The sequence below is a fragment of the Sciurus carolinensis genome, chromosome 7, assembly GCF_902686445.1.
Source record: "Sciurus carolinensis chromosome 7, mSciCar1.2, whole genome shotgun sequence".
NCBI classification, from domain to species: domain Eukaryota; kingdom Metazoa; phylum Chordata; class Mammalia; order Rodentia; family Sciuridae; genus Sciurus; species Sciurus carolinensis.
The window spans coordinates 118,654,734-118,667,398 of record NC_062219.1 but is presented as its reverse complement, the minus strand read 5'-3'; the positions used below and the strand labels follow the sequence as shown (position 1 = coordinate 118,667,398).

The window sequence follows — 12,665 nt, the reverse complement described above, 5'->3', positions numbered from 1 at the left end:
GCCCCGCGAAGGTACGGGGAGGTTGCGGCTCCGCATCGTCCTACGGCATAGCAGTTCGAGGACTGCGAGAGCTCGTTTCACAGTTCAGAACACTACGAACTTTCCCCTCTTAGCCTTTAATAACTGGCGGAGGGTGTTCGCGGCGTCGACGCCGAATCCAACCCTGCCGGGCAGAAGCGCCCGCGTCCTCCTGCGGCCCGGCGTGGAGTGGAGGAGAGCGCCAGGGACACCCTCCGCAGGGCGGCCTTCCCGGCGTGCCCCGCGCGGAGGGGACTCTTAACGTGAAGCGCTCAGTGACTCAGCCGCGTGGCCGCGCCGGCCAGGGCGGGGAGCGCGCGCCGCTGCGGCACTGCCGGTCCCGGCGGCGGCTGGTGGCGGCGCGGCCTGCGCGCGCCTCCCGGGCGGATTCCGGCCCCAAGCGCGGGAGCGCGACGGGGAGCGAAGAGTAAGTGCGGCCGGGACGGGTCGGGCGTGGCCCAGGGTTGCCTTTGTGTCGGGGCCTTCTCCTCCTGGCGCCGCGCGGGCAGACCCCGGCGGCGGCCCCGACCTGAACCGCAAGGCCGCGCACTCGGTGGGCGCCGGGAAGGGTCGGCGGATGGGTGACGGGCGCTGCTGCGGGTCGCAGGGTGAAGTCCGATGCGGGCGTCGTCGGGGGTCGCGTCGGTCCTGGTGGCACCCTGTCCAGGGGGCGGCCGGAGTGTCCCTCGCCTGCCTCGCAGGCCTCGGGTGGTGTATCCCGCCAGAGCGGAGAAGACAGAGCCCTGGAGCGTTCGCTGACAGCACGTTTGTGGGCGCTTTTTGTCTTGGCAGTTAACCGAACCATTAAAGAGAATGTAGCTGATCGGACTTCCTCCTAAACTCTGCCTGGAATAAATTGCATTTTGCTCGGTCCTTTCACCCCTGCTCCGAAGACTCTTTTCCTGCCACACACAAATGACTAGCTTTCTTCCGTGACTCTGAGTGCAAAAGAACCGAGGAGAGCTTTAACCTGTAATTTTCTTTTAAGTAAAACCCCACTTTTTTTTTTTTTTTTTTTTTTTTTTAAAGTGCTGGGGAATGAACCCAGGGCCTTGTGTTTGCGAGGCAAGCACTCTACCAACTGAGCTATCTCCCCAGCCCTAAACCCCACTTTGTATAGCACACAGCGTTTTCAGGTTTGTGAGCCCAGTTCTGCCTTATCAGAAAACCTCTTCTGTCTTGAAATTTGTGATTCTTTGTGAAAATTCTTGGGTTGAACCGATTATTTTTAAATAAGAATCCAGTGAACAAACTAACAAGATAAACCTTTGAAGGAACTGTAGAGCTTCTGAAAATACATTTCCAAGTTCTTTAATTGTGTCCTTGTTTAGTTTAACCAGTAGGTGCATCTGTTACCTGGGAAATTGAGTTTTTAATTGCCCCCCAAACAGTGTTGCAATATCAATCAGATGCGATGAATCCTGAAGCAGAACTTCACCTTCAAAGCCCCACTACTCTCCAATCCAGGCAGTGGTTCTCAAAACAAGGTTTTTCTCTAATAAGGTTAAGGTACCCTAGCACCACTCTCAAAGTTTGTTTTTAGAGATGTTACAGGTCTCTGAGTCTGCATTTTAAGCAAACACCCTCCCCTGGTCTGTTGCTAGTGAGCTAGTGACCACACCTTGAAAAACCACCATTGGGTTGGGCATATTAAAAATCTTATCTTTTTGTTGACTTATTCCTCTTCCAACTCTAACAAGTCCTAGGCCAACTGCCCTGACTCTCTGGAAGGCAGTGTGAAAAAAGATAGTGCCTTTTTGAACCCTGATGTCAGGACAGGAAATGACATTTACACATTCTCTTATGCTTTGGTGTCATAAACATTTGCTGTGCCTACTTAATCTGTCCATTTCCTTCTGGGGACTGTTTGCAGTGTCTTCAGAATTTAAGCTATACTGGAGGGCCAAATCTCCCCCGCTCCCAGCTCACTCAGTCTTCCTCCCCATAGAACAGGGCAGCCAATGCTGTGTACTTCCCATAGCCTTGAGTACTTATATTCTCTGGTATATATGAATACCAGTAGCAGTTTTGAAGTCTTTCAGTACAGCTGGACATTAATTTAGTCACCAAATATCCCAGTAATGCCTATTTTGCCCAAAGTACTGTAATAGGTCATTTTATCAACAATGTTGCTTATGTAGCCCAGAGTTGCATCCGTCTGTTAAATCAGAATTGAGGCCTGGCTGATCTGTACTCTGCTAAGAGTTTTTTCTGTTTGTTATTGCCCTTTTGAATTTTTGTAAGGAGATTGGTGTTTGATTTTTCTTACTAATCCATCATTTTTCCTGGTGATTCACAAAATGTCATGCTTTTTCTTTGATTGCCTTGGTCTCCTGATAATTTTGGTCTTGAGCCCCCAATCTGACATTATGACCTCTTCTTTAGCTAATTGGAATAAAAAGTTTAGGGGAATTGTTGGTTTACTGAGTGATTCATTTATTTATTTACTTATTTTATTTTATTTCCTCAGTACTGGAATTGGACCCAGAAACACTTTACCATTGAGCTAATATTATCCCCAGCCCTTTATAATTTTTTTTTTTTTTTTTTGAGACAGTCTCAAGAAGTTGCTAATCCTGGCCTTGAATTTGGGATCTTCCTGCCTCAAACTCCTGAGTTCCTGGGATTATACTCATGTACCACCATGTGTGGCAGGATTGCTGAGATCATGGAAATATGAGGCTTAGAGATAAAAGGGACCCTATTACAAATTTATCTAGTGCAATACTCTCATCTTTCAGGTGAAGAATCTAAAAGATGAAATGGCAGAGTGAGGACTCTTGGCTCCTAGCCTTGAGTTCTTCCCCAAATCATCTCAAGTAAAATGCTTCAAAAGTGAAAAAGGTCCAGAGAAATTAGAAGTAGATGAGGAAAATAGAGGTGACTGACTTCCTTATAATTACAAAAGCAGTATTTTCTTATCTGGAAAATGGAAATTGAAGGAGAATATGATCAAATCAGAAATCATGAGGAATGAGAATAATAAAAGACATCTTTAAAACTTGAAATAAGGAGTAAAATGATAAATAAACAAGAAGATGGCCATCTCATAAAACCCAAGAGATGTTATAAATTCAGTGTTTTAAAAGAGTCAATGAAAGTTTTAAATATTTTGGTGATTTTTATGTTAGATGCTTGAGCTATGCCCAGAATCTTTTGAAGTCTTAAATATGCTATTGTCCTTACCAAAGTTACTAGGTATCTCTCTGTTAATTAAGACTTATCTAACTTTGAATCTGATTCAATGTTTCCTAACTCCTATGGGAAATGAGATTATTGGAATCATACATGCACTTCTAGAATAGTAAGAAGGAAAGAAATTGGATAAAAGAAGAGGACCTTTGACATTTTTTGCATGGAATACTCAAACATTGTTGTATTGTTCTTGTATATCCATCAAAGTAATAGAAATAGTAACAGTAAGGGCTTAATTAGTATACCTTAGGTACCAGACAGTTTCCTAATGCTTTTACATCATTGCTCCATTTAATTATCTCTATTTTATAAATGAGAAATCTAGGACACAAAGAGATGAGGCTTATCCAGGCACACACTTAGGAAGTGGCTGAGCCTGTGTTCAAATTTAAACCCATCTGACTTCAAAGCTATGAAAACTTATGCTTGGTAGTGTCCTGGTTCATTCTGTGGTGTAGTTAAGAATGTGGGCTCTGGAGATACTCTTGTCTAGGTTCAACTCCTGGCTCCTTCATTTACTAGCTTGGATAAAGTACTCATCAGTTTCTGTGTCTCTGAAATAGAATTAGTACCTACCTCAAGGTTTGGGGGATTAACTCATGTAAAGTGCCTTAGAACTGTGCCTGACAGATTGTAAGTTCTCAGAAAATAATGGCTGTAATTGTTTTTTAAAAATTAATTTATAAATAAAAAAATAAAGTCACATTTTAGGATATCAAAAAAATTAATTTATTTCAAGATACTATTCTATTTAGAAAGCATGTCCTTTCCATTATTTGAAATACTAGGGTTTTATAAGTATAGATATAAAATAAATTTTATTTCTGTTTTTACTGAAATGGGGAGTCCTACTAAAATTTTAGAAAGTATTGGGATTTAATGGAAAGCTCCAAGACCCAGGCCATAGGATTTGCTTCTAGTTGTCTCTGCCTTTCATAGAAAAGATGTAGGGATCAGATGAACTAGCAAATATGAATGAAATTTGAATTTGGTATGCTATACAAATATAAAATTCAGTTATTAAAATTGTGAGGATAGGGCATGGTGATACACACCTATAATTCCAGTGATTTGGGATACTGAAGCAGGAGGATCACAAGTTCAAAGCCACCCTTAGTAACTTAGCAAGGCCCTAAGCAACTTAGACCTAAATAAAAAACAAAAAGGACTTGGGGTATGGCTCAGTGGTAAAACACCCTGGAGTTCAATCTGCAGTATGAAAAAAAAAAAAAAAAATTATGGAGGGATGTTATAATGAATTATTGTTGGGTGAAAGTTCAACTTTCTTAAAATAAAAACTACTAGTGATTTACACCTATATATGAAGATCACAGTCTATACCGTAAAACTAAGACACTTTCCATAACCCAGGGCCTTGTACTTATGAGGCAAGCATTGTACCAACTGAGCTATATCCCCAGCCTGAAAAATTTGATTTTTGCAGTTATGTCTTTGTATGAGTTTGCTCACACTGCCAAAACAAAGGACCACAGATGTGACTCAAACATAGGAAATTTATTTCCTCACGGTCCTGGAGAGAAGTCTAAGACCAAGGTGTCAGCAGGGTTGTTTTCTTCTGAGGCCTGTTCTTGACTTCACATGGTTGCCCTCCCTGTGTCTTCACATGGTTGCCCCTCTTTGTATCTTTGTCTTTACCTCTTCTTAAAAGGACACTAATCTTAGTGAATTAGGGCCTGCCTTAATGACTTCATTTTACCTTAATTGTCTCTTTAAAGGACTGTCTGCAAATACAGTCACATTCTGAGATACTGGGGGTGAGGACTTCAACAAATAAATTCTTCATTTTTCTTTTTAGATGTTGATAGACCTTTATTTTTATTTATTTATTTATTTATTTATTTATTTATTTATATGCAGTGCTGAGAATTGAACCCTGTGCCTCATACATGCTAGGCAAGTGCTCCACCACTGAGCTACAACTCCAGCCTAGATAAATAAGTTCTGCAGGGGACACAGCATTCCATTTTGATGCTCTCTACCTGGACATAGTATCCTGCCCCACAGGTTGAGGGCTCAGTCTCACAACACTCCTTACCAGTCTGTTAGGAATTTGCATGCTGGGTAATCTGAATACTCCATTCCCTTATCAGGAAGTGCCCTCTGCGCTGGGCCCTGGGCAGCAAGCATCCTTTTTCATGTGCCTGTCAGCTATCCTACCTTTACCTGTTATTTGGAACCTCCTTGCTATTGAGTATCCTAAGAAGCATATCGTACCTCTGCATAAATCACTGTGTTATATTTAAAGGTATCACAATTATCCTGTTATCCTACTGAATAATCTGCTTTAGAATCAGTTTCATATATATAACCGAAATTCCTAATTCATCTCTTAAGCATATTTCTTCTTCAGATAGAAAAATGTCAGACTCCCTTATGTGATAATGTATTGTTTTCTATTTCATCTGATAAAATTTTCTCTTAAACTCTTCTATTAAGCACTTAAAAAAAAAAAAAAAAAACTATTACAGTGATTCCATCATTTTCTTAGGGAGTTCCCTGGTTTTAGAGATACATTTTCCTTTTTCCTCATTTAAAAAGTAAGAACTTTCATTTTAGAAATTTTGGGATATTGTGTGAAACAGTAATTTTAAAAAGTTCCTAGGCTGTGGTTGTAGCTCAGTGGCTGAGCGCTTGCCAAGCATGTGTGAGCATGTCTGGGTTCCATCCTCAGCACTACATAAAATAAATAAATAAAAGTTTTGTGTCTACCAACAACTAAAAAATTTTAAAAATCTTATGACCCTATCATTAAGGGAGAATAATATTTCATCATTTTTCTATAAATACATTATAATTTCAACCTGCTCGAAAACCCTAACATATCAACACCATTTGCATGTTTTTAGTTATTATTCTAAAACATACTTTTAATTTTTTAATTGATTTATATTGATTATTATTATTATTATTTTTGGTACTGGGATTGAACTCAGGGGCACTCAACCACTGAGCTGTATCCCCAGCCCTATTTTGTATTTTGTTTAGAGACAGGGTCTCACTGAGCTGCTTAATGCCTTGCTTTTGCTGAGGCTGGCTTTGAAATCACAGTCCTCCTGCCTCAACCTCCTTAGCTGCAGGGATTACAGGTGTGTAGCACTGCACCTTGCATCTCTATTGATTTTCAAATGTTAAACCAACCTTTGTCATTATGTATTATCCTTTTTTTATGTATCAGATTTGATTTTCTAATTATTTATTTGTTTTTTTAAGGTGGTACTGGGAATCAAACCCAAGCCATATCCCCATTTAGGAGTTTTGTGTTTATGTTTATGAGAGTGGCCTGTAGTCCTTCTTGGTAATGTCCCTGCTATGGATTGGATAAGGAATGTCCTCAAAGGCTCATGTGTTGAAGGCTTGGTCCCCAGTGCAGCAGTATGTTGTTGAAAAGGTCATTGTTTTTCATTCTTTTCTAACATATTCTATAAAACAATAGATTTCCCTCTGCTTGACTCAGCAAGTTCTGATATATTGTATTTTAATTATTCAGTTAAAAATATTTTCTACATTCCACTGTCTTCTCCCCACACCCTTCCGGGGGTTTTAAAGTACGAGGGGTACTTTACCACAGAGCCACATCCTCAGCCCTTTTTATTTTTTGTTTTGTGTCAGGGACTCACTAAGTTGCTGAGGCTGGCCTTGAACTTGGAATATTCCTGACTCAGCCTCCGAGTTGCTGGGATTACAGGTGTGTACCACCACACCCGGCATGATTTCTTTTTTTCAAAGTTTTTCAAAAGTGTGTTACTCAATTTGCCAACTCTCAGGGATATTCTTATTTTGTTATTGATTTCTAACTTTATTCCATTATGTTCAGAGAACAGCACTGTATAATTTCAATCTTTTTAAAGATATTGAGATTGCATTGCCAGAGTATGGTCACTTCTGACTAATTTTTCAGATACACTTGAAAAAGAATGATATCGCACAATGGTGGGATGCAAATTAGGTCAAATTTATAAATGGTGTTATAGATCAGGAGTTGCTAAACTTCTGCCAACTGCCTGTTTTTATAGTTTTATTAGAACACAGCCACACTTATTTATGACTAAGACTAAGAGTGTGACTGCTTTTACACTCTAATAGTGAAACCTACAACACTTAAAATATTTACTGTCGACTTTTTTTTTTTTTTTTTAATCAGAAAAGTTGGCCACTCTTGTTCTAAATTCTAACTGCCAGGCTCCCATCCGAAGGTCTTTTGTTTGCTCCTCCTGCTTGGTGGTAAGCTTGTTCTGGTTTTTGCCCCCGCAACACCATTGGGCTGACAGAAGCACTGCTTAACTCAACTTTAACTGCTGTTTAAGCTGCTCAGCTTTGTAGCCTCTTGGCAGTTGCTTCCAAATTGACAAATCTGTGGAGGGCGGAAAGTTTCAGGCTTACTTTAGTTTATTTCCCTTCTCTACCAGTCAGGGGTCCACAGAAATAGAACGGGTGTGTGTGTGTGTGTACGTGTACGTACACGTCCACCATATATATTGAGATGTTGCAAGCAGTTGACTGACTCAGGCTCAGAAACTGGCTGGTCTGAAATCTCTTGGGCAGGTTTCCATCACAAGGGGCAGGCGAAAACTCAGGCAGGAGCAGAAACCACCATCCACAAGTGGAACTTCTCATACCTCAGAGAAATTTCATCTCTGTCCTTCAAACCCTTCCACTGATTGCTTCAGGCCCACTTAGATTATCTAGAATAATCTTCCTTACTTAAAGTGATTACAGACACCTAGGTACTAACCTCATACCTAGTTTGAGTAACTGGGAGCTGTAGCCTAGCAAGGTAACACATAAAACTGCCCACCACTCCTCTCCAGGAACTGACCACCTTACTAGTTTTCTAATGCCTTCAAACATGTCTTTTTCCATTTTGCTAGATTTTGTGATAACTCTTACCAGATAGTCTGATAGGAACTTGTAAGTCATTAATAAGAAATGTAAGTCCCAGTGTTTTATAAAAATGTTCTAAAACATTTTTAATAGTTGCGTAGAAATGCAACAATTGGGCTTTATAATTTAGTTTTTTTTCCATTCCCCCCCTTGGAGAGCCATAGAGAAAAAAAAAAAAAACCCAAAGTGTTTTTCCTGTTCTCTACTTACCATACACAGTCTACCCTTCTGTGAGCAAAATGTGTGGTGTTGTTCCCACACACCAGCAAGCAGTTCTTCAGCAGAGGACCCACTAGGTGCCCTCTCATGCATTCAGTTCTGATGCAACCTGCCTGGACATAGTGACCAGCCCACAGGTCGAGGGCTGTCTCACACACTCCCCCACGTAAGAGGCTGTTTACAGGTGGTTCTACCTGTGCTTCTGACTAGCTGGCCATGTCAGGGTTCCAGCAGCCCCTCCGTGGATGATGAGTTTGCTAGAGTGGTTCATGGAACTCCAGCAAACACACTGACTGATGTGTAGTAAAGGATGTTTCAGAGGCTGCAGATGAAGAGATGCATGGAGCGAGGTGTGGGGAAGAGTTGAGGAGTGGCTGTGCTCGGCTCCCTGCAGCCTCCTCTGTGCTGTCTCTTTTGTGCTTTTGTGGCAGTTGCATTACGGAGGCAGGAGGCACAGGCTGTGGTTCCATAAGGTTTAAGCGTGGCCCCGGAAGGTTCGCATGTTGGGAACTTGTTCATAGTGTGGAGATGCTTCAAGTGGGATCTTTAAGAGGAGAACGAGGGGAGGTCCTTAGGTCATTGGGGGCATGCCCTCAGAAGGAACCGCGGGACCATAGCCTCTGGCTTCCTCTTTGGCAGTGTGATGTCTCCCTCTTGCACTCCTTCCATCTGCCATGAGGTCTTCACCAGCATCGTTCTCTCTTTTTTTTTTTTTTTTTTCAGTTGTGCAGGGACACAATACCTTTATTTTACTTATTTTACTTTTTATATGCAGTGCTCAGGGTCGAACCCAGTGCCTCACCTGTGCTAGGCGAGTGCTCTACCTACCACTCAGCCACAACCCCAGCCCAGTCCTCTTTCTTGAACCTTCAGAATTGTGATCTAAATAAATTTCTCAGCTGGTAGTGTATCTCAGTGGTTCAGCTCTTGCCCAACATGCACAGGGCCTTAGGTTCAATCCCCAGTACCGCAGGGAAAAAAAAAGAGATAGGCAATTGAAGAACTATAAAAATAGATGCGAGGGGTGGGGGGTCAGTGAGATAGAGCAGGGAGAATGGGGCGGGGGGAGAAGTACTGGGGACTGAAATGGAACAAAGTATATTCCATACAAGTGTGATTATGTCAGAATGAATGAACCTCACTGCTGTGTATAAGTTTATGCACTAATAATAACTTTTTTTAATTTAATTTTTTTTTTTTTTTACAGACTGCATTTTGATTCATTGTACACAAATGGGGTACAACTTTTCATTTCTATGGTTGTACACAATGTAGATTCACACCATTCATGGAATCATACATATACATAGGGTAATACTGTCTGTCTCATTCTACTATCTTTCCTTCCCCCATTCCCTCCTGCCCCATTGTTCTGTACACCATCCAAAGTTCCTTCATTCTTCTCTTCCCCGCCCCCCCCCCCCACCTACTTCATTGTGTATCATCATCCACTTATCACAGGAAACATTCAGTCTTTGATTTTTTGGGCTTGGCCTATTTCACTTAGCATATTTTCCAACTTCATTGATTTATCAGTAAATGCCATAATTTTATTCTTTATGGCTGAGTGATATTCCATTGTGTGTATATACCACAGTTTCTTTATCCATTCATCAATTGAAGGGCATCTCAGTTGGTTCCACAATCCAGCTATTGTGAATTGAGCTGCTATGAACATCGATATGGCTGCATCACTGTAGTATGCTGATTTTAAGTCCTTTGGTTATAAACCGAGGAGTGGGATAGCTGGGTCAAATGGTGGGTCCATTCCAAGTTTTCTGAGGATTCTCCACACTGCCTTCCAGAGTGGCTGCACCAATTTGCAATCCCACCAGCAATGTATGAGTGTGCCTCTTTCCCCACATCCACGCCAACCCTTATTATTGCTTGTGTTCTTGATAATAGCTATTCTAATTGGAGTTAGATGAAATCTTAGGGTGGTTTTAATTTGCATTTCTCTAATAATAATAACATTTTTTAAAAGATAAAAAAGGACTGGGCATATAACTCAGTGGTAGAGCACCCAAGTTCAATCCTCAGTACTGCAAAGTAAAACAAAACATGCACACACATTTGCTTATTACAGCAAAGAGAACCATGAAGGATAAAGAGAAACTAGTCATCCAATGCTATGGTTTGATTGTGTGTCTTTCCAAAATTCATATGTTGGAATTTAAACCCTCAGGGTGATGGTGTTAAGAGGTGGGCCTTTGGGGGGACAATTAGGCAATAAGGGCACTACTCTTGTACCTTATAAAATGGAATGGAAGGGAACCAGGTAGTTTTTCTGTACTATATGAGAACATACAGATGGCAACATCTGTGAGGGACAGGCCTCACCAGATACCCAGATATGCCTTCATCTTGAACTTCTGAGACTCCAAAACTATGAGGAAATAAATTTCTGGTTCTTTGTAAATTACCCAGCCTTAGATATTTTGTTATAGCAATACATGTGGACTAAGATACCTGGTTATCTGTACGGAATAAGTGGGAACAGATTAGAAGGAAATCAGAAGGAGAGAGGCTCCTGAGGCTTCCTTTTTTTTTGTGACTTTAATTTTTGTTGTTCTTTTTTTGCGGGGGAGGGGCTGCCGGGGATTGAACCCAGGGGCACTCAACCACTAAACCACATCCTCAACCCTTTTTTATATTTTATTCAGTGGCAGAGTCTTCCTGAATTGCCTAGGGCCTCGCTAAGTTGTTGAGGCTGGCTTTGAACTTGGGATCCTCCTGCTTCAGCCTCCAAAGCCGCTGGGATTACAGACGAGTCCCACCGCACCCAGTTTGTTGTTCTTTTTGATAACTTTTAATTTTATTAGTTTTTAAAAGCATGTAAATGTTTTATATATTTAAAAATAAATTTAAAAACTAATGAATATATACTATAATTGAATGTAAAGAGAAACAAATGAATCTAACTTATAGAGCATACATAGAAAAAAATAAAATAACTTTTGAACATAGTACATTGACTGTGCATCCTAGTGGGTTGTACTTTAAGGACAAACAGACTGTACCCGGGCTGGGGTTGTGGCTCAGTGGTAGAGCGCTCACCTAGCACGTGTGAGGCTGGGTTTGATCCTCAGTACCACATTAAAATGAAGGTATTGTGTCCCCCTACAAATAAAAAGTATACATTTTTTTTTTTTTTTAAAGACCTTACCTACAAAACTCTTAAACCTACTTAGTTTATTGTTAGGGCTGTTATTGACGTTATTATTATGAAACTGGTTTATGGACCAAGATTTAAAAAAATTTTTTTAGATGTTGATTGACCTTTATTTTATACATTTGTTTACATGTGCTGAGAATCACACCCAGTGCCTCATACGTGCTGGGCGAGTGCTCTACCACTGAGCCACAATGCCAGCCCCATGAACCAAGATTTTTAATGTGAGAGAAAAGATGTACTAATATAAAGAACTGTATTATTGGGTTTAAATTACAAATACCAGTATAAATTATGTTTGTTTGTTTTTTAAAGAAAATCTCTACTTTATTATTGACATGGCCTAGAGGTAATGACACCCCAGTGAGGATACCTAGTGCTAAAATAGCTTCCCAAAAAGCCTTATAAATGAAATATGAGACCAGTTGGATAGATCTGATTATGGATTATTTATTGATAACATGGAATTATTCATTTTTTAAGTGTGAAAATAGTACTTTTGTGTTTTGTAGAATTTTCTAATTAAGATACTTATGCTAAAATATGAAGGATGAAGTGCATTGATGTCTATAATTTTCAAGAAATTTGGAAAAAATATATAAATAGTGTGAGTACCGTGCTAACAAGGCAGGGTGATCACTGGTCAATCTGAGTAAGGCTATAATTTTCCAATGAATTTGAAAAGTTTCAAGATTAAAAGTTGGGGAGAAAATCTTACCTATACTTCAGAACCCAGGTCAGATTTTATCTCTTTTATGAAGACTTCCTTTTTCCAACTACACTAGCATATGTGATTTTCTAATAAGAATTTTTTTAAAAAATATTTCTTAGTTGTCGATGGACCTTTATTTAATTTATTTATATGTGGTGCTAAGAACTGAACCCTGTGCCAGCAGAAAGCCAAGTGGAGATGAATGCAGTATAAAGTGTGAAAGTGCGAGGCGGGATAGTTTCAGTAGTTGGGCAGCCACCGAGCACGGAGTTTTGTAGGGCACAGTTAACCAGCCAAAAGGCCTGACACCCCGGTGTGGCTCCTGTGGCTCCTCTCTTCTGCCCTGGTAGTGAGGGTCTTGCATGTGGCCATCACTCAGTGTGTCCTTCATTGGAATTGTGGGCTGCCAGGGGAGAGGTGGCAGGGTTAGCTTTATAGCCAGTGATT

The 12,665-nt window shown here is 40.7% G+C and overlaps 1 protein-coding gene across 2 annotated transcripts in view; it reads left to right on the top strand.

The window, feature by feature from the left end:
• The first annotated feature begins 309 nt into the window (after nt 1-309).
• Nucleotides 310-12,665, top strand: part of Kctd20 (potassium channel tetramerization domain containing 20) — a 28,981-nt gene continuing 16,625 nt past the window's right edge. For both annotated transcript variants that reach the window (XM_047558169.1, XM_047558168.1), the window contains exon 1: nt 310-445. The gene's annotated coding sequence lies outside the window, so the exon portion shown is untranslated. The remainder of the gene's footprint in view (nt 446-12,665) is intronic.